Source organism: Symphalangus syndactylus, chromosome 23 (assembly GCF_028878055.3).
Source record: "Symphalangus syndactylus isolate Jambi chromosome 23, NHGRI_mSymSyn1-v2.1_pri, whole genome shotgun sequence".
NCBI classification, from domain to species: Eukaryota; Metazoa; Chordata; class Mammalia; order Primates; family Hylobatidae; genus Symphalangus; species Symphalangus syndactylus.
The window spans coordinates 68,512,835-68,536,092 of NC_072445.2; the positions used below are offsets into that span (position 1 = coordinate 68,512,835).

General features: G+C 41.7%; 1 long non-coding RNA gene across 13 annotated transcripts in view; it reads right to left on the reverse strand.

Moving 5' to 3' along the window:
- LOC129473263 (uncharacterized) overlaps positions 1-23,248 on the reverse strand; it is a 264,435-nt gene extending 241,187 nt beyond the window's left edge. For 10 of the 13 annotated variants that reach the window (XR_010119217.1, XR_010119225.1, XR_008654227.2 and 7 more), the window contains exons 1-2: positions 23,076-23,242; positions 20,079-20,168 (exon numbers count right to left, since the gene is read on the reverse strand). This is a non-coding gene — a long non-coding RNA (uncharacterized lncRNA). Of the gene's footprint in view, positions 1-20,078; positions 20,169-23,075 lie in introns of all 13 variants that reach the window. The other 3 variants (XR_008654224.2, XR_010119218.1, XR_010119219.1) reach the window with 2 other exon arrangements.
- Positions 23,249-23,258: the final 10 nt, after the last annotated feature.

Consider the following 23,258-nt stretch of genomic DNA (forward strand, 5'->3'; position numbering starts at 1 on the left):
TCCAGTGCGCATTTTAGACTTCTGGCACATCCCAATTCAAATGAGCCACATTTTCAGTGCTCAGCAGCCACATGTGCTGGTAGTTCCCACATGGGACCTTGGTGCTCTGAGTGTAGTCCAAAGACCAGCAGCAGCAGCACCTGGGACCTTGTTAGAAATGCAGAGACACTGTATCTCAGAACTTAAAGTAAAATAATAATAATTAAAAAAAAGAAATGCAGAGACCTGGGCTCCACCCAAGACCTGCTGAATCAGAATCTGCATTTTAACAAGACTACCCAGGTGACATGGCTGCACATTAAAGTTTGAGACACTCTGGTCTGGAAGACACAGTCAGTCCTCAGCAGAATCCCCCATATCCTCCACTTTTTCCTGAACATCCCCCTATCACCTGCCTGGTCTTGCTGAAACCTGGCTCTGACCTGGGGCACTCCTGCCCCTGCAGTTCTCTCCAGTGGTGCCTGTTTCCCTCTTCGTCCCCCCTCCCAAGGCCCTCCTGGCTCTGTGTCCCATGCCAGCAGGTCGTACCACCCACTTGCTCTTGTGGTTGCTATCCTTGACTGACTCTAGTTGCTGCTTGGCACTTCCAGTTCCTTATCACTCCAATACGAGTTAGTGCTTTCAGCATCTGGTGATCCATCCATTGTCCTGGCCCCCTCAGTTCTCTCCTCACCTCCAAAAAGCTTGACTTCCACGATTATACCTTAGACCTTTCCATTACGGAAAACATACACACACACACACACACACACACACCCCCCTCTGCATCCTTTCCATAAGCTCAGTTTCAAGTAACCACTCTCCAGCCACTATTTCCTATTTTCTTCCTCACTCCCTCGAGCACCTTGATGGTCTTTCTACCATTGCAGGACCCACAACACATTGATCCATCCTCCACCTCACTGTCCCTCACCCCTCATCTCCTTATTTCTCTCCTTGCCACGGTTATTCCATGCTTCATCCATACAAGCAATCTCATCCATACACCCCCTCCTCTCTCTTTTGGTCATACATCCTCACCAAAGTTACAGTCTGGGTTAAATCCGACTCTCTGCCTTCACCATGCAGTTGTACATAACCCAAGAAAAACTCGTAACTATTACTTTAAGTACAAGATGATTAACCAAGTTAAACTTGAGTGTTGCCAGGCCATTTCCCTAGTCTGTTCTCTCTTCTACTCTCCTAGATGACTCTCATTCCCCTTCCTTAAACTCTCAACACCCCTCCCCCATCCTCACTCTTGGAACCAATGTGGTGGTTAATGTTAGGTGTTCACCTGATGGGGCTTAGGTTGAGGTTTCACCATGTTGACCAGGCTGGTCTCAAACTCCTGACCTTAAATGATCCACCCACCTCAGCCTCCCAAAGCTTTTGATCTTGAAATTTGTGATGAGCATGGAGTTAGAGTGAAAGAGGTAAGGGCCGCTTTGAGTTTTACCTAGTTCCATTTCCTATTTTCCCACTGCCCCTCCAAGGGACAGAGTGGTCACGCATACCATCGACGATCTGTAGTGGTTCATATTATACACTTCTTTAGTAGCTCACTCTAGCAGTTCACCCAGCATTAACAAGTAGTTATCACAGTGCCTGGTGTGCAGTGGACACTAATAAATATTTGCCGAGTGAAGGCTGAATAAATAAAACGTTCAATCAAAATGTAAATTTGTCTCTTTTGTCTTCCTTGAACTTTAGCAAAAAGGAAACTGCTCAGCATTTTTCTCAAAGCCCTTGATTAGACTTGAAGAGAACATTAACGAAGGCTTTTCTCTTGACAAAATGACTTCTTAAAATTTTTAATAGAAGCACTTGTTTTTGTTTTTCATTTTTATAGGAATTCTGGTGACTAGTCTGTATTTTATACAAGGAGGAATATTGAATACAATAAGCTGTAAAAGGCTTCCAGGAATATAGAGTGAGGAAGAAGGAAAAACATTCCTGACCTTGAATGTCATCATCTAAATTGATTAATTTTTAAGCTACCCCCATAAAATAAAACTAATAGAAGAACAGAATTATCTGTTTCTCATCAAGATTCAATTCAGTAGGCATTTGCTGAATATCTTTGCAATGTGTCTGGGTGCGTTCAAAGAAGTAAAATGTACAGCTCATAACTTCAGAGATGCTCTGTTTTTTCAACAGTGTGAATTAAGATGCCTTTTTTTTTGATTTGGCATAACCCAAGAAGGCTTTTTAAACGAAACACTAATTTCTAGTGTTTACTTGCCTTAGAACTTTGAATCAAGAAGCAGAGAAAGGCAGTTAGGGAGGTGTGAAATGTTTTAACTGACCAAGAATTTCCTTTCTCTTTGAATGCTCTCTTTCCATTTTGCCATTTCACATTTTAAAATTTTTATAAATACTATCAAAGGTTTATGCTGGATTCCAAAGAAGTTAATAGAAACTTTGCATATATAAATGGAATTCCCAGCATAGTTGAATGGAATGTATACTATTGTGAGTAAATGCTTTATAATTTTTTCCTTTTACTTATTCTCATTGCCATTACATGAATTCAATTTTATGACATTTTATAAATTCACCATTTATGTGATTTTTTTTTGGCAGGGATTTTTAAAAAGATAGGCAGCAGCTTTTTATAAGTTGCAAAAACCATTCTTAGATGCCACATTTAACCAGGAACACTTAAAAAACAAAAAGCATTTTAAAAATACCCATTTTTAATATTTTAGATGAGATTTATTTTTAGTTAACTCAGCAATACTGTTTATTTGGAATCCTGTTACTTAAATGTACAAGCTTTTGCCCTGAGATGAGCTTTATGGATTTTCTCAGGATTGACTTGGAAGATATATAATAAGTATTAAGGGAAAGTTTCAGTAACATTCTTAGTTAAGGATATCAATGAACAGTGGTAATAATGTTTGGTCCAATTTATGCCTTGATTGATTTAAATTCCTGATAATTAAAATGAGAAGGGAAACTTGGCTTAATTAGGAGGTATACCATATTTTTTTAATGATCATAGATTTCACTATTGGAAGGGAACAAAAACGATAATTTTCTCCAGCACCCTAAGACCTTGCTCCCTGGAGGCCAGGGCTGTGTCTTAGTCTCTAGAGTTTGCTGAGTTTCTGGAATGTGTGCTCAGGAAATAGAGGGAGAGAGGGGAGGTATATCTGCCCCATTTAATTGTGAAGCAATGGAGGACAAAGAAGTTTCCTGAGATTACATAACCACGAAGTGTGACAATCCCAGATTTTCTGCATCCTCTTTTGTGACATGACAAGAAACAGATATCTGGTCTCTGCTCCTGATTCCTGACACAGAGTTCCAAAAACCTTTGTAACTGCCTGAATGATAGGAATGCTAGGAACATCTTTTTGTTATAATATTTGGTCTTAGTCCCCAGTTTCTAACACAAGAGCTTCTAAGACCCTTGGAATCTCTGGAGTGATGAGTGTCCTTCTCTAATGAAATGACTGGGTATTGGGGGCCCTAGATAGCTTCAGGATGGGGATTGGGGAATGGAGACCAAGGCATGATCAGAGGGATGGACTTCCAGCCTCCCCAACCTTCAGGGAGAGCAGAGGGGCTGGAGATTGAGTTAATCACCAATGGTTCATGCCCAAATAATAAAGTCTGAATAAAAACCATTAAATTTCTTATTCCTCTGCCCCTCACAACTCATCGTCTTACCACTACCATGTATATCCCTTTGCCATCCTGAGATTCTTTTCCTTCTGGTTTTAAAGCCTAGCTAAAGTGACGTCTGACAGCATGGGATACTGAAAGAGAAAGATCAGGACTTCTATTATCCTCCTGACACAGCCTATCCTCCTGTAGGCTGTGTCCTGTACTGTCTTGCGGGAAAGAAGTTGGCTTATAGCAGGATGAGTCAGAAATTGGAGACTGTTTCCTAACACTAGGTAGTCCCTATGCTTTCTCCTTCTCAGATGTGGTTTTGTTCACCATTAGGTTGAGTGTTCAGGAAATACCTAGTTCCATCAGTCCTAGTTTCCATTCATGGGGATGGGTGACTCCTGAACATTCATTCATAGGATGGTCCTACCTAGGCTCTACCCATGTTCATACAGGTATAAGAGCCAGACCCCAGCAGCAGATGAAAACTCTATGATGTGTATCTCTTATGCACTGGTATCATGCATGAGTGGAGGTGCTGACCATTTGGGCTCTACCCATCCACATAAGGATTTCTAGAATCCAAGTCTATCCATCTGAAGGCGCTCATACCATTCTAGAGCCTTCGTGTCTCCCCAAGGCACATTGTTTCCTTAATCACTAGTGGGGAATCTGTCCCTTTGTTCTGCCTGCATATAGTCAGCTTGTCATAAGAATACTAGAATGGCAGGGATTTCTACCCTATGGGCTTCTTTACATGACTGGCGTGCTCCGTTTACCATTGTGGTAGTCAAAAAAGCTCTCTGTCTGAAAACGGCCTTAATATGCTAGGTCTTTGCCTAACATTAGCATTCAAGGCCTAATGGGGTTTGTCTTAATCTGCTTTGGCTGCTATGACTATGTACCACAGACTGGATGGCTTGAATAACAGGATTTATTTTCTCACAGTTCTGGAGGAAAGAGGTCCAAGATTAAGGTGTTGGAAAATTTGGTTTCTGGTGAGGCCTTACTTTCTGGCTTGCAGGTGGCTGCCTTTTCCTTGTGTCCTCACATGGAGTCTCTGTTCCCTCCCCTTCAGCCTGAATGTGACTTTGTAACTGCCTTGACTAACAGAGTACAGCTGAAGGCAACACAACATCTATGTAGCTCTCTCTCAGGATACTTGGCCTTGGGAACCAGCCATCCTGCTGTGAGAATGCCTAGCTCTGAGCTGTGGCTGAGCTCCCATGCAGAGGCAGTGAGTACGGACTTGCCAACTGTGTGTTAGCCAGCTTGGAGGTGGACCTTCCAGCCACTGAATGTCCCTGTGAGGCAGAGATGAGCCTTCCCTGCAGAGCCCTGCCCAGATTGCAATTCACAGGCAACATAAATGACCATTGTTGTTTAAATCACCAAGTTTTGGGGTGGTTTACTAAGCAATAATAGGCACCAGGAACAACTGGGGATAAGCCTTTTCTCTTGTTGCTTCCTTGTAATATAATTTTTAACTCCTCAGAACATAAAAGAGATTTCTCCAGACTTTTGTTAAGCTTTTAGAAATAAAACTGGTTCAAAAGGAATGACTGAATATATGCATCTACATCTTTTTTATTCCAATATCCAGTGAAATGATAGAAGAGATTTCATATTTAAAAAATCCAGCAAACTAAATCTGACACTGTATAAAATGAAATATATACCATGATCAACAGGGGTTTATCCCACATGCGTAAGGCTGGCTCAACATTCAAAAATCAATTGATGTAGTCCATCACATCAACAGGCTAAAAAAGAAAAATCATATGATCTTATCGATATACACAGAAAAGACATTTGACAAAATCCAATGCCTGTTTATGATAAAAACACTCAGCCTACTAAGAATAGAGGGGAGCTTCCTAAACCTGATAAATAATATATATATTTAAAGCCCTATGGTTAATACCATGCTTAATAGTGAGAAATTAGAAGCATTCTGGCTAAGATTAGCAACAAGACAAGGGTGACCCCTCTTGCCACTCTTTTTCAACATCATACTAGCAGTCCTAGCTAGTGCAGTTGGACAAAAAAAGGAAATAAAATTATACTGATTGGGAAGAAAGAAATAAAACTGTCTTTGTTCATAGATGACACAATCATCTACATAGACAATTCAGAAGAATCTCCAAAAACCTCCTGGCCCTTATAAGTAATTATGGCAAGGTTGCAGGATGTAAGGTTAATTTATAAAAATCTATCTCTTTCATAAAAATGAACAATAAACAAATAAATTACAAACACAATACCATTTACATTAGCACCCCCAAAGTTATATATTTAGGTATAAATCTAACAAAATATGTGCATGATATACATAAGAAAATCTACAAACTGTGATAATAGAAATCAAAGAAGAACTAAATAAAATGGAGAGATATTTTATGTTCATGGGTGGGAAGACAATATTGTCAAGATATCAGTTCTTCCCAACTTGATCTCATTTTGGGGTGGTTTATTAAGCACTATGTAATAGGAACTCAATAGGGACTCAATGCAATCTCAATCAAAATTTCAGCAAGTTATTTTGTGGATATTGACAAACTGATTATTGAATTTATATGGAGAGATGAAAGACCTAGAATAGCCAAATCAATATTGAAAGAGAAAAACAGGGTTGTGGACTGACACTACTCAACTTCAAGACTTGCTATAAAGCTTCAGTAATCAAGATGGTGTGATATTAGCAAAAGAATGGACAAATAGATCAGGGGAACAGAATAGAGAGCCCAGGAATAGAACCACGTAACAACTGACCTTTGAAAAAGAAGCAAAGAAAACTCAGTGGAGAAAAGTCAGTCTTTTCCTCAAATGTGTTGAAACAACCGGCCATCCACATGCCAAAAAAAAAACAAAAACAAAAACAAAAACAAAAACAAAAACAAAACAAAACCTGAATCTAGACACACAGAAATTACATCTTTCACAAAAGTTAACTCAAATGGATCATAGACCTAAATGTTAAGTGCAAAATTATAAGACTCCCAGAAGATAACATAAGAGAAAATCTAGATATCCTTGGATATGGTGATTGTTTTTAAAATACAGTAACAAAGATAAAATTGATAAGCAAAGCTCCATTAAAATTAAAAATTGCTCTATGAAAGGACTCTCAAGAGAATGTAAAGACAAGTCACAGATGGGGAGAAAATATTTGCAAAATACATATCTGACAAAGGATTGTTATCCAAAATATGCAAAGAACTCTTAAAACTCAACAATAAGGAAAGGAATAACTCAATTTAAAAAATGGGCAAAAGACCTGAATAAATATCTCACCAAATAAAAGTATATAGGTGGCAAATAAGCACATGAAAAGATGCTCAACATCGTATGTCATTAGAGAATTGTAAATTAAAATGACACTAAGACACAACTACACATCTATTAGAACGGCCAAAATCCAGAACACCTGATGCTGACAAAGATGTGGAACAGCAGGAATTTTCATTCACTGATGGTGGGAATGCAAAATGGTCCAGACACTTTGGAAGATAGTTCGGCAGTTTCTTACAAAACTAAACATACTCTTACCACATAATCCAGCTATCACACACCTTACTATTTACCCAAATGTGTTAAAAATTTTGTCCACAAAAAAACTTGCGCAAAGATGTTTGTAACGACATTATTACTAATTGCCCACACTTGGAAGCAACCAAGACCTCCTTCAGTGGGTGAATGACTAAGCAAACTCTGGTAGATCCAGACAATGGAATATTATTCCGTGATAAAAAAAAAAAAAAATCTATCATGCCAAGAAAAGATATGGAGGAACCTTAAATGCATATTAGTAAGTGAAAGAAACCAATCTGAAAAGGCCATATACAGTATGATTCCAACAACATTACCCTTGGAAAAGGCAAAACTATGAAGACAGTAAAAAGATCAGTGGTTGTCAGGGGTTGCCAGGAGAGAGGGATGAATAGGCAGAGCACAGAGGGCAGTAGGACTATCCCGTATGATACTATTATATAATGGTAATTACATGCCATTATACATTTGTCCATATCCATAGGATGTACAACACTTGTTGAGCCCTAATATAAACTGTGGAGTTTGGGTAATAATGTGTCAGTGTAGGTTCATTGATTATAACAAATGTACTACTCTGGTGGGAGATGTTGATAGTGGAGAAGGTTGTGGGTATGTGACAGAAGGGGGATACGGGAACTCTCTGTATCTTCTGTTCAATTTTGCTATAAATCTAAAACTGCTATAAAACAAAGTCTATTTTAAAATATATATAATCTTTATATAATTAAATATATATAATGTTAAATGTCCATAAAAGCACTAGAAAGCCAAGAGAGACAGAACTAGCTTATCAGAAAAGAGAGGACTTTCAGGAAGACATAAAGAATTGATTATGGTGAAATCCAGTAGTGTGAAAAAAAAATCAAGATACAGAAATAATGGTTTCTATATCTCGGTTTCTTATTTTTTCAGCAATAACTATAAAAGGAAATACCAAGAAAAATAGATTCCCACTCACAATTGCAACATAAATTATAAAACCTTGGCTGAAATGTAATAAGAAAAACATAAGAGCTAAGTGACAAAACTTTAAAATTTTAAGTCTTAAATTGGTAGAAAATAATTCTATACATATTAAGATAAAATATAGGTATTTTATATTAATCTGTAAATATAATATTAGTCCCATTGCAAAGAAAAAATCCTAGTGGAAAGAATTTGATAATTCTGATATTTTCTAGGAAGAGAAAATGTGTAAGAATAGAACATAGCTCGGCACAGTGGATTACGCCTGTAATTCCAGCACTTTGGAAGGCTGAGACGGGAGAATCACTTGAGGTCAGGAGTTTGAAACCAGCCTGGCCAACATGGTAAAACCCCGTCTCTACTAAAAATACAAAAAAATTAGCCAGGTGTGGTGGCATGCGCCTGTAATCACAGCTACTTGGGAGGCTGAGACAGGAGAACTACTCGAACCTGGGAGGTAGAAGTTGCAGTGAGCCGAGATTGCACCACTGCAATCCAACCTGGGCAACAGAGCAAGACTTTGTCACAAAAAAAAAAAAAAAAAAGAACATAAATTTTAAAAATGAAGAATCACAAAGGGGAAATGATTAAGCTATTATATTGAAAAAGCTTGACATTGAAAGGTTAGAAAATTAAGCCAGTTAAACTAATGAGCTTCTAGTAAAATATCTATATGTAAATTCCAATTCAAGATACAATAAAGACAAAATATCAAATTAGTGGGGGGAGGATGGACTAATTAACAGGCAGCTTTGAGATCATTGATCAATGACTGCCCAGTTGAGAAAAAACATTTTATTACATTTTACATAAAAATACATATACAGGGGCGAGTAGTGGCTTACACCTATAATCCAACACTTTGGGAGACCAAGAGGCAAGAGGATCACTTGAGGTAGAAGTTTGAGACAAGCCTGGGCAAAAAAGTGGCAAAAAAGTCTCTATGAAAATAAATAAATAAATAAATAAAAATTAGCCAGACATGGTGGCACATGCCAGTAGTCCCAGCTACTCGGGAGGCTGAGGTGGGAGGGTCCCCCGCTTGAGCACAGAAGTTGTAGGCTGTGGTGAGCTAGGATCACACTTCTGAAGCCTGGGGCAGAGTGAGACCCTATCTCTTCAAACAAACAAACAAACCATATACAGAAGAAAACAGAAGGACAGTGTTATCATCTTGCTGTGGGGAATATCTTTCTAATTAAGTTCCCAGAAACAAAGCAAAATGAAAAGCAACTTAATGGGAGGATGTATTTGTAACATATAAAATGACACGATGTTGATATCTATCATATATAAAAAGCTTCAACAAATCTACATGATAAACAACCTCACAGAAAATGCACAAAATATATGACAAGACAATTCAGAGAAAAGGAAACAGAAATGGTTAAGCATTTGAAGAGATGCTCAACTTCATTAATAATCAAAAACATGCAAATTAAAACAAGATACCACTTTTTAAACATCTGGTTTTAAACAATTCCGGGTTGAATATTCAGTGCTGGGAATGGTCTGTGGAATCAGGCACTTTCCTACACCGTAAGTGGAAATGTAAACTGTGATCACCTTTGTCCAAGGCAGCTTGGCACCATATATCCTGACACAACCCTGGGTCCTGTACCCAGCATATATTACATATGGGATAATCATTTGTTGACTTAGTGCAGGATTACTTTCACAAATGGAAAGAGCATGGACTTTGCTATGAGACAGAGAGGGCTTTCATTCCTGGCTTTGCCATTTATTTACTAAATAACCTTTAAGCAATTGACTGTAACTTCCCTATGTTCCAACTTCCTTATCTAAAAAAAATGGAGATACTTCCTACCCTGTAGGCTGTGAGGAATACTGAAACAATACATGCAGTATTTCATCTAAAGGCTACCAACTTATAAGTGCTCAATGAAGAAAAGACTATTCTCCCCACATGATTTTCCTGACAACCCCAGAGAAATCCATTTCCTCAGAAAACTTTATCAGCTTCTTTTTACATTCTCCTTCCTCCTCATCCAACCTTCTCAGACCTGCCCTTAGGCTCTTGTCTTTTGCCAACACAGTTTATTAGACCCTTCCTACTGAGGGTGATGTTCATTACTACATCAGTCCTTCAATAGACTTGACTGCTGTGGGTGGAATTGAGTTCCCCAAAAAGATATTTAGGTCCTAACCTCTGGTATGTATAAACGTGACCTTATTTGGAAATAGGGTCTTTACAGATGTGATCAAGGTAAGATGAAGTCAGAGTGGCATAGGGTGGGCCCCTGACCTAATTCAACTGTTGTCCTTATTAAAAGATGGAAATTTTTAACACAGACACACACAGGGAGAACATCATGTAACTACAGAGGCAAAGAAGGAAGCAACGTGTCTATAAGCCAAGGAAGGCCAAGGAATGCTGGCAAGCACCAGAAGCTAGGAAGAGGCAGACACGATCCTTCCCTAGAGCCTCAGAGAGGATGTGGGCCTGTTGACACCTTAATTTCAGATTTCTAGCCTCCAGAGTGTGACAGAATAAATTTGTTTGAAGTCATCAAGTTTGTAGTATTTTGTTATAGCAGTCCTAGGAGACTAATACACCCCTGCACAAAAGGTCAATTGACTAATTCTGTTTGGTAATAACCAGTGGAACAGATGGAGATGACACAAGGTTTTGGGTAAGTAGGGATAAATCCCCTAAAATATAAACTTGGTTTTTCCACATTAAGCTAGGGTTAGAAAAGGGAAGAATGATTATCAGTCGTGTGTATGTGTGTGTCTCTGTGTGTGTGTGTGCTGCTATAACAGAATACCACAGACTAGGAAATGTTAAAGAACAGAAACTTATTTCTCATCGTTCTGGACACTGGGAAGTCCAAGATTAAGGTGCCAGCATATTTAGTCTCTGGTTCCAAGATGGTGCCTCACTGCTGCATCCTTCAGCAAGGGGGAACACTGTGTCCTCACATGGCAGAAGAGTAGAAGAGAGAGTGAGAGAGAGAAAGCCCACTTCCACAAGCCCTTTTCATAGCAGCATTAATCCATTCATGAGGGCAAAGCCCTCATGACTTACAGACCTCCCATTAGGCCCCACTTCCCAATTCTGTTGCATGAATTTTGGAGGCATCACTTTCCAACCATAGCAATGTTTAAGGGTCAGATGGGTAAAAAAAAAATTTTTCTAAGAAACAAAACCTAAGCTTGTTCTCTCAGTCCACTTGGGCTAAGGGAGGAAAATTAAGGGTGTGGTTTTCCAAGCATTAAGCTCCAAAGGCCTCAAATTTCCCTGGCAGGGTGCCAGATGATTGTATGTTCTTAGTTGCCATTAAAGTTCTTCTACTGTGGCTCTAGGCTCCTTTCTTCTTCACTACTTGGTGGTCTACAGAGATGTAGCAATAAAAATAAATTGATCAAAATTAGTTTAGATGAGTTGGCTAAAACAAAAATTGTATTGAGTTGCAAGGAACAGAAAATCCAGTTAAGGTGGTTTAAAAAATAAGAAATGTACTGTCTCATAGAAATCTAAAGGTAAGAAGTTTCAGGGTTGGTTACTATCGCAGCTCAATTATGTTGGGATTCTGAGTTGCTTTTGTACAATTTTTGACTTTCCCTTCATAGTCATAGGATATCCAGTATAACTCTAGGCATCATACCTACAGAACAACCCCCGCAACCAGAAAGCTAAGTTTGTCTTTGCCCATCTCTTTTCAGGAAGGGAAGCCCTTCCCAGCCCAGCACTCTCTGTTGTGATGAACTCTGAGCTATCAGAGATAATGGACAATGCATGCCCATGGCATGGTACACACTTTCTTGTTTTTTTTGTTGTTGTTTTCTTTTTTTTTTTTTGAGACAGAGTTTCACTCTTGTTGCCCAGGCTGGAGGGCAATGGCACTATCTCGGCTCACTGCAACCTCCGCCTCCCGGGTTCAAGCCATTCTCCTGCCTCAGCCTCCCGAGTAGCTGGGATTACAGGCACATGCCACCACACCTGGCTAATTTTGTATTTTTAGTAGAGGCGGGGTTTTTCCATGTTGGTCAAGGTGGTCTCGAACTCCCAACCTCAGGTGATCCACCCGCCTCAGCCTCCCAAAGTGCTGGGATTACAGCCATGAGCCACCACGCCCGGCCTAGGAACATACTTTCATTGTGACCATGTGATTATGCATGTTTGATGCCTGGCTTTATTATATAATGCACCAACATGGCATTAGTTGCTCAGTCAAAATTTGTACATGGAATCTGGATATAAATCTAGGTGATGCTCTTGTGGGAGGTAGTTTTAGAAACCATATATAGTAATTACGTTGCTTTTCCAAGTCGATATATTTAATAGTCTCCACAAACAGATCCCCCAATGAGCTGTGCCTCCTATGGTTCACACCCTAGGGGAGTCCCCACCCCTTGAATCTGGGCTGGCCTTGTGACTTGCATTTGACTAATAGAATGTGACAGAAGTCACACTGCATGACTGCTGAGCCCAGACCATCCAAAGCTTTGCAGCTTCCTCCTAGGACTGTTGTAATGTTTACTTTTGAGAAGTGAACTACCACGTGTAAGTCCCACCACTCTGAGAAAGCCCAGGCCAGCCACATGGAGCGGGCTTCGTGGAGAGAAAGAAAGGCTCAGCCAGGCCCTTAAATTCTCGTCATCCCAACCCAGGAAAGGAACATGTGCATGAAGAAGCCATTTTGAACTTCTAACCCAATCAAACCTTCAGAGGATCCCAGCTCCAGATGCCATCTGACTGCAACCAGAATCACAATCCCAAGTAACAACTTCCCATCTGAGCTCAGCCAACACATGGAACCACAAGAGATAATAACATTTTTTTTTCTTTAATTAAACCATCAAATTTGGGGCCTCCAAAAAGGGAATGTGATGGACAGGTCCTAGGGTCAATAATTTTCACCTCTTGCTGTTTATGTCCTCTTAACATTCCCCTCCCCTTGAGTGAGGGTGGGACTTATGTTATACAAGGCTCTGTCTTAGCATACTGGACTGGGAGATTCTTTTTGCTGGCTTCATGCAGTAAGTAGCCATGTTGAGAAAGCCCACATTGTAAGGAGCCACAGGTGGTCTCTAGGACCCAAGACTGGCCTCTTCTGACAGCTACCAAAAAGCCAGGGTCCTCAGTCATACATCCACAATGGAGTGAATTCTACCACCAACCTAATGAACTTGAAGTAGGCTCTTCCCCTGTCAAGCCTCCAGATGAGAATATGGCTCATCTGACACCTTGACTGCAGTCACATGAGACCCTGAGCAGAGGACCTAGCTGAGTCATGCCCAGGCCCCTGCCCCACAGAAACTAAGAAAATAAATGTGTATTATTTAAGGCTGCTATGTTTGTAGTAATTTGTGACACAGCATAGAAAACAAATGCAAGAGGTGAGTGTATTTTGCATAAGGAAGAGCTATGAATTGAGGAGGCCCAAGGATGGCCTGAGATAGTTTTCAAAGAGGGCCTCAATCAATTCCTTTCCTCTCTGCATATTTCCGCTGCTCCTTAGATTGAGATGTGGAATCTAATTTCTTCCTGTTGAGTTGGACTGGTCTTGTGTCTTACTTTGTCTAGTAGAATGTGAGAAGAAGTGATGTTCTGAGACTTCAAGGCTAAGTCATAAGGAGTCTTGCAGTTTTTTCCTCAGTCTTTTAGAACCCTATGCTTGGAAGTACTGACTCACCATGTAAGCTGTCTCCCACGCTGAAGGGACCATGTGGAGAGGCCATAGAGATTCCAGGGAGAGAGAGGCCTGCCACTTAGATTCCATCTGAGCCCTGCTTTCCAGACTTCCCTGTCAAGGCACGCGACTGTGAGGGAAGATTTTGTGAACTCTCCAGGCACCACCTGAATACCACTGAGTGACTCCAGTTAATGTCACAAGGAGCAGAATAACTGCTCAACAGAACCCCATCCTAATTACTCATAGAATGATGGGCTGCCATCAGGCAGGATCTGGATGGATCTCATACAGGAAAGGCTGAATGCCTTCAACACTCACCTGAGGATATCTGCTATAGGAGGTGGGCAGGAGGGACTCAATAGCAGAATAATTCCACCTATTTCATCTCAGGGGCTACGGTTGCATAACATGGCTATGCCTAAGCCCTTCTTTGACAAGGGGAATGGAACTACCATGATGGCTTTAGATGAATCAGGATTAACTCCCTGGCATTTTCACTGAACACTTTACTTGGCTGAACACTCCTTGTGTTGGGATCCAAGCCATAGCATCTGTCATGATTATTTGAAGCTATGGCCATTTTGCCAGGATCCCAGCTGATACTGATTTTGCCACAACTATCTCACCGCTCACTGGCTGCTGAAGGTTCCATCTTCACTAGTGCTTACTGCTTTTTGGTGAGGTTCCCAGAGGAGCAGCTTGCTTTTTAAAGACTTACTTTGCTTGAGAATATGGAACAAATTACCCCAGAGTTGCATGTCAGGGTTATTTAGTGATCCTATGTCCAATGTCAAGTCAAAAATGGGTCTTCTCACTAACAATTAGGACACAATCCAGGACAGAGCCCAGATACTCTTCAGCACTCTTCTATCCTAGGGCGAGTTTCCCAAGGCCTGCCTCCTGGAGGCTGATGGAAGATCTCTCTTAGTGGGAATGAGGGGGCCATTTAAAAAAATTCATTAGGATCAAAGTTCTCTTTCCCAGAAAGTCTAGCAAATTCTCTATGGCATAGGATTCATGATGCTTGCCTTTATAGTCCTAGCATTCCCATTATGCAGATCAGGCCCTTAGCCAACCCTTTACCAGCCATCAAAAATGACTGGAAGCCATTACTAGTTGAAGTGGACTGAGCCATGAGGAGCCTGAGATTTATGACAGCATCTTGAACATGTTAAACATATTAGTACAAAATGGTAAGGTTTCTCTGGCATTACAGTGCTTAGAATTAGCAATAAGACCAATATCTTAACCTTGAGGCAATTTTGACACATTATAAGAATCAGACTAGTAACCAGGAACTGGAAAGTTTCCATAGCAGTCAATGGTGTTTTATTACCTCATCTATTTTAAAGAACAATGTATTACTTCATCTCTAGTGTTTTATGTTATTAGAGATTCACTTTTATTGAGCAAGGCTTTAAGAAATGTCACAAAGGGAGGAGTGGGCATATGCATGTTCTCAAATCCTGAAGGGAAAATGCTGAAAATAAGGGCCATGGACGACTTAAACCTTCACATGCTTTTCCTCTCTGGGTTTGATGCTGCTAATGGAAAAGCAATGCAGTGCTCCTTGAGAGGAGGTTCTAATTAGACAGTATAGCAATGATTCCAAGGCTGTGCTCCCTGGGTTTTAGCGCATTGAGAAATTGAGATTATTAGAGTGGAAAACCTTCCCAATAAAATGTCCCCAGTGAAGTTTTCTAGCTTGAAGACTATTGGTCAAAAGAAAAAAAAAGAAAAAAGAAAAATTAAAAAACAGGGGAGTAGGCCGGGCGTGGGGGCTCATGCCTGAAACCCCAGCACTTTGGGAGGCCAAGGCAGGTGGATCACTTGAGGTCAGGAGTTCAAGACCAGCCTGGCGAACACGGTAAAACCCCATCTCTGCTAAAAATGCAAAAATTAGCCGGGCGTGGTGGCACGATTGTAATCCCAGCTACTCAGAAGGCTTAGGCGGGAGAATTGCTTGAACCCGGGAGGTGGGGGTTGCAGTGAGCTGAGATCATGCCACTGCACCCCAGGCTGGGTGACAGAGTGAGACTCCATCTCAAAAAACAAAACAACAACAACAACAAAAACCCAGAGGAGCTAGGGACAAAGTGATTTAGGCTTACATACATAGCCTGCTATAGATAAGGTATACACATGGCCCAGAACTCATACTTGTAATACTCATTTGTCTGAAGACAGCTATATGATAGGAAATTGTATGAGTGAGGATGTAAGAGAAAAAAATAAATGTGTTCAATTATTTTGAACACATTTATTTTTCCTTTTCTAAATGCATCATTCAAAAAACTTGCTGTAGTCTGATTTCATTTGTAGGATGGTATATTCCAAAGTTGAAGTGACAGATTTCAGGAACTTCCTAGAAATTTTAGAGCTATTGGCTGTGTGTGGTGGCTCATGCCTGTAATCCCAGCACTTTGGGAGGCCAAGGTGGGTGGATCACCTGAGGTCGGGAGTTTGAGACCAGCTTAACCAACATGGAGAAACCCTGTCTATACTAAAAATACAAAAAATTAGCCGGGTGTGGTGGCACATGCCTGTAATCTCAGCTACTCAGAAGGCTGAGGCAGGAGAATGGCTTGAACCCAGGAGGCAGAGGTTGCAGTGAGCCAAGATCGTGCCATTGCACTCCAGACTGGGCAACAAGAGTGAAACTCTGTCTCAAAAAAATAAAAAGAAATTTTAGAGCTATCTCATTGCCTTTTAACTCTGCTTCTAAAACCCTGCTGCTTCTGCTATGCATTCTAAGAAAGAAGATTTATGCGATGTATTTTATTCCAGTGGAAAAGCAGGGATCTAAGTTGTCTCATGTCCAACAAAGTTGGATTGTATAAGAGTTTATTTAAAAATCCAGTGCCTCTATTCTGCTTATTACCTGAATTGGAAAACTGGTATAAATCTTGAAGTTCAGGGAAGGTAAAAAAGAAAAAAAAAAGGAAATGGTCTCTACTTCTCCACTGGATGCTTTCTGTTGCCCCGACTCCTCTCTCTCATTCATTTGCACGCACTCAGGAGGTCATCTCTTTGGTCTTCCAGTCTTGGTTAAGAGCACTGAGTCTGAAGTTTGAGCCATGTCTGCCAAGGGTTAGAGGTGGACACAGAAGCCACTATAGGGATCTCAAGTAGAAAGGGACTTAATACAGGAAATTCTGTGTTTACAAAATCTTTGCAAGAAACAAATTTGGCAGTCTTAAAAAAAAAAAAAAAACTAAACACGCAATGATCATAGGACCCAGCAATTGCACTCTTGGGCAAAGTGAAAATGTGTGTTCACACAAAAACCTGTACGTGAATGTTCACAGCGGCTTTATTTGTAGTGGTCCCAAACTGGAAACAGCTGAGATATCCTTCAGTAAGTGAATAGTTAAACCAGCGATTGTACTGCCATACTATGGAATGCTACTCAACAATAAAAATTAATGAGGCCAGGTGCAGTGGCTTATGCCTGTAATCCCAGCACTTTGGGAGGCAGAGGTGGGCAGATCACTTGAGGTCAGGAGTTCGAGACCAGCCTGGCCAACATGGTGAAACATTGTCTCTACTAAAATACCAAAATTAGCTGGGTGTGGTGGAGGGTGCCCGCAATCCCGGGTACTTGAGAGGCTAAGGCAGGACAATTGCTTGAACCTGGGAGGCAGAGGTTGCAATAAGCCGAGATCGCACCACTGTACTCCAAGCCTGGGCGACAGAGCAAGACTCTCTCTCAAAAATAACTAACTAAATAAATAAATAAACTATCCATACACACAACATCTTGAACGATGAATCTCCAGGAAACTTGCATGACAAAAGCACATTTCAAAAGATTATTCATTTATAATACTTAAAAAAAATTGAGACAAGGCCTTGCTCCGTCACTCAGGCTGGAGTGCAGTGGTGCGATCATGGCTCATTGCAGCCTCAATCTCCTGGGATCAAATGAGGTTCCAGCCTCCCAAGTAGCTGGGACCAGAGGCACATGCCACCATGCCTGGCTAGTTTTTATTTTTTGTTGAGCTGGGGTCTCGCTATGTTGCTCAGGCTGGTCTCAAACTCCTGGGTGCAACCAATTCTCCAGACTTTGTCTCCCAAAGTGCTGGGATTATAGGCGTGAACCACTGCACTCGGCCTATAATACATTTTGAAAGGACAAAATTTTAAAAATAGAGGACAGATTTGTGTTTTCAAGGGGTTAGGGATGGGGGTGGGAGGGAGGTGGTGCAGCTATAAAGGGGTAACATGAGGTGTCCTGGTGGTTTTGGAATCTTGATGGTGGTGGTGGATGCATGAATATATACACGCAATAAAACTGTATAGAAGTAGGCCAGACATGGTGGCTCATGCCTGTAATCCCAGCCCCGTGGGAGGCCAAGGCAGGAGGGTTGCTTGAGCCCAAGAGTTCGAGACCAGTCTCGGCAACAAAGTGAGACTCCTGTCTCTACTCAAAATAAATAAATAAATAAATAAATAAATAAATAAATAAATAAATAAATAAAATAGCTGGGCATGGTGGCTCATGCTTGTAATCCCAGCTCTGTGGGTGGCCAAGGAGGGAGGATCAATTGAGCCCAGGAGCTGAAGACCAGCCTTGGCAAAAGTGAGACCTCGTTTCTACTAAAAATAAGCAAATTAGCCGGACACAGTGGTGTATACCTGTGGTCCCAGCTACATAGGAGGCTGAGGCAGGAGGACGGCTTGAGCCCAGGAGGTTGAGGCTGCAAGTGAGCCTGGATGATAGAGTGAGACCTTGTCTCAGACAAAACAAACCAAACCAAACGGTATACAAGTAAATATACATACTCTTGCACAGATGAGTACAAAAACTGAGGAAATCTGAATGAGATTGGTGAATTCTATCAATGCCAATATGCTGCTTGTGCTATTGCTCTATAATATTTGAAGACATGACCATGTCGCTCGCTGTATTATTTCTTAAAAATACATTTGAATCTACAATTATCAGTTGAAAAAAATATTTATGAGACAGGAAGAGAACTCGGAGGGTCTTCAGTTGTTGATGTCAGGACATTACCGCCATAGCTGAAGGCCAGAATTCAGAAAACCACTCCTGCTGCCATGCTGCTCCCCCAACCCAAGTGGCTCTCATGCCTACGAAAATGTTGACTAGACCCAAACTTGGATTCTAACTGCCATTAATCCTCATGTCAGTTGGACCAGAAAGCAGAAGGATGGCTTCTGTTTCACTTCCACCTGCCAGACTGAGCAGGAACACATCTAATTGACAAAGCTCAATTTGCTTCCTATATATGAGATGCAAAATGGTCTGGAACGTGTGGCTTTTAGCAGTCTAATTTTTCCAAAGAGAATATGGAATGGGAGTTGAATGAGTATAATATCTACCATAACCAGCCACTAGCTATGTGGCCTTGGGCAAGTTTATTAATGTTTCCAATCCTTAGTTTCTGACTCTATGAAATAAAGATCATTATCATACTGAGTGTGGAAAAACTCAAATTGTTTTTCCCCTGCTCTAACACAACACCAATCAACAGAGAAGACTTCTGTGACCAAGTATGCAAGGGATTTCTTCCCACCCACAAGCAGGCAATCAATTCTATAGGGGACACCAGCTGGGTGCCCTTCAATTCCATTCAACTCTGACACTGTCTCCTTGGAGATAGCATCAGATCCCACAGGTCAAGGGCTCAGTCCCCAGTACTGTGCCCCGGCCAACTTCTGATGCCAATTGCAAGCCCCAGGTTATTTTACCCGTGCTTCTGACTGGCTAAAAATTGGGGTTCACATGACCCCCTTCTTAGGTTTATTAATCTGAAAGAGTGGCTCACAGAATTCAGGGAATCCCTTCCTCAGGATTACCAGTTTACTATAAAGAATATGACAAAGGATGCAGATGAAGAGATGTACAGGGCAAGGTACAGGAGGAGCTTGGAGCTTTGGTGCCCACCCTGAAGCGTCACCCTCCATGAACCTCCACGTGTTCAACTATCTAGAACTCTCCGCACATGGTCCTTTTTGGGTTTTTATGGAGGCTTCATTACGTAGGCATGATTGATTAAATCATTGGCCATTGGTTATCAACTTAACCATCAGCTTCTCTCTCCACCCTGGAGGTTAGGGGATGGGGCTGAAAGTCCCAGCCCTCTAATCCTGCCTTGGTCTTTACAATGACCAGTTTCCACCCTGAAGCCACCTAAGGGCTGCCAGCCAACAGTGAACTCACTCATTGCCCTACAAAATACATCACTTTGGTGATTCTAAGCATTTTAGAAATTGCATGCCAGGAAAATGGAAATGAAGACCAAATATATATTTTACCACAGCAAACACACTTACCTCCTAGAGTTGGCTGAGACGTAGCACACTGCCCCGCACATCTCACACGCTCCCTCCATCCATGCTGGCCATTATCATGGTTTGTGCAATCTGAGAAAGAAGATTGGCAAATGTTCCAGGTGAGAAGCAAAGGAAAGAAATGTTTAAAAAAGTAGAGAAGTGAGAATTTTAAAGGGAATGCAGGAGAATCATTCTTGAATAACTGGCATGTACTCAGTGGCAAGAGATGGGAAAGAAAGATGTGAAAAATGTTATTCCACATATTTAGTCTTGTATAGAATGATTGACTTTTATCCAATTAGAGAACTTGGAGTTGGAGACCTCACTCTTCTCTCCATATTTTGTATCATGTAAAAACAAATATGAAAATGTTATGAAAAGTCACAAAATGATTCAATATCATATCCCTTTTAGATTATGGCCCCATGAAGATTATTTCTCCTCTACTGCTATACCCTCAGCAGCTAGTATGTTTTTGGAGATTAGCCAAGTTTGTGAGTAAAGGTGTCAGCATCAACAACTAGCTATCAAATGTATTTGCTTCTTCTGACATACCATGAAGTCACTGTATAGTATAGCCAGTGTCTGTCAGTTAAACCACCCGCCTGTTTACATCTCTCACTGGCCTCCTGGAGAAGGGTTACTCAGCCTCAGCACTATTGACATTTTGGGCTAGAAAAATCTTTGTTGTGGGGGCATCCTGTGCACTGCAGATGGTGAGCGAAATACTTAACTTCTACTCATTATATACCTATAGCACAACTCCATTTGTGACAATCAAAAATGTCATCGGACATTGTCAAATGTCCCCTGGGGGCAAAATCACCCAGGGATGAGAACCGCTGTGTTAGAGGAAAACACAACTGAGCCATCACCCTTAGAGCTTTCCACTACAGCTGGTAGCTTTACTTCTAGTTAATGTAATCTTCTTATGCTGCCCCAGACCCTGTGCCGACTTTGTTCAAGTTGCCCTAATGCTACTGGGAAAATGACAACAACCTCCACTACCAACCTCCTCCCTCCGAGCCCAAAAACAGTTAAAAAAAAAAATCTCTTTTTCCCTCTAGCTGTCAATTATGGGTTGAATTTTTGTCCCTCCCCCAGTTAATATATTGATGTCTTAACCCTTAGTAGCTCAAAATGTGACTGTATTTGGAAATAAGGTCATTAAGGTGGGCCCTAATCAAATGTAACTAGTGTTCTTATAAGAATAGGAAGTTTGGACACAGACACACATACAGAGAGAACGCCACGTGAACATGAAGACAGCTGGCTACAAGCAAAGGAGAGGGGCCTCAGAAGAAATCAGCCCTTGATCCTAAACTTCCAGTCTCCAGAACTGCGAGGAAATACATTTCTATCGTTTGTCACCCTATGGATGGTATGCTGCCGTAGCAGACCTACCACCTGTCTTCAGAAGTTTTCTAGAGAAACAGCCTTTATTCTTCAAGCTTCCTCTGACCTACCATTTCCCATCATTTTGTAAATATTTTCAGGCCCTAATCATGTTGATTTTACTTCCATTATTTCTTCTACTGTCACACACTTCTAGGGCAGGTGTTTGGTGGTGTGACAGGAAATTGACTGGTGTCAACTTCCAGTGTTTGTGTGATAGGAGGTCTCAAAACTACAGGATAAATGTGTCATATCTCCCATAAGTATCAGTTTTGCTCAGTGATTTTTTTTTTTTTTTGAAACGGAGTTTTGCTCTTCCTGCCCAGGCTGGAGTGCAACGGCAAGATCTCAGCTCACTGCAACCTCTGCCTCCCGGGTTCAAGTCATTCTCCTGCCTCAGCCTCCAGAGTAGCTGGGACTACAGGTGCCCACCACCACGCCTGGCTAATTTTTCGTATTTTTAGTAGAGACGGGTTTTCACCATGTTGGTCAGGCTGGTCTCGAACTCCTGACCTCAGGTGATCCACCTGCCGCAACTTCCCAAAGTGCTGGGATTACAGGCGTGAGCCACCGCGCCCGGCTTGCTCAGTGATTTTTTAAGGAAAATGTTAAATAATTGGTTCATGCATTAATTTAAAGCGTATTTACATGAAAATGAATATAGTTTTAGCATATTCCCGTATATTTCACAGACATTTCTAGCTTATAGCATGTTCCTCTCAATGGAAGTGTTCCCTCTCCTCAGCTTCAGGGTCTCTTCATCGCTCAGAGGCAGCATCCTCCTGGCGCAGCAGATGTTTGTTGAGCCATTCTCCTCATAGAACGCAGAGGAGAGGCCAGGTGTGAAACCAGACCAGTCTATATAAAGCTAAGAAATATTCCTAACAAACTTCGCGGAGCGGGAGAGGGAGGTTTTAAATGTAATCCTGAGCTTTTCTGATTTGGGGGTTCCAGGTCTGCTATACATACTCTTGCATGTTATACTGGGCACAGCCGTAGTAACTCTGTGATTTGAAATGATGATCTGAGGTTATCGATTAGGGAGAGGAATATGGACAGAGAAGCAGAGCAATGGAGACCGGGAAGTTTCCGTCTGTGCCCTGGATTGCAGCCAGCTGCTTAGGCACACACACCTGCTGAACTCCCGGCTCTGAGTCACCTCCTCTCCTCTCCCTGTCCAACGAACAGCTGCCAAATGGCAGCCAAATCCAACAGATATAAGCCAGGACCCCACCTGTGTTTGAATTACTTTCTTTGAAATTTGCTACGTCCAGGTTTACTGACCCGGGCAGTCTTTTCAACATTTCCTTATGCGCATGCGGGTGGGGGCTAGGGACTGCCAGTCCTCAGAACAGAAAACTTTGAATTCAGCTATTTGGAACCTCGTTACTGGTTCCCAGCCCCAGGAAAGGCCAGAAGAGCGAGAGCCAGCCTAATTAGTCACTCCCACATCTGTGACCCCCGTTTAGGGGTCTCGTAACGCTAGTGCCCTTCAGGTACCATAAACCAGGCTTCTCAAAGGGCACTGCAACAGGTTTCCAGGAATTATTTATCAAAGTCGATGACCCCGGCCCTGTGACCCCTGGGTTTGAAAATTCAGACCTTCAGCCTAACGGAGAGGTCGGCTCAGTGTTCCTCCTAGCATCCTCGGGCGACATTAGGATTCCTGGGAGATTCGGGAGGCCACTGCGTCCAGGCCCCCCATAGCCAGCCAGGCGAGAGGCGGGACGCCAAGCCGCCGCCTCCTTCCTCTTCCCTGAGGCGGCGGCGGCGGCAGGCCCCGCC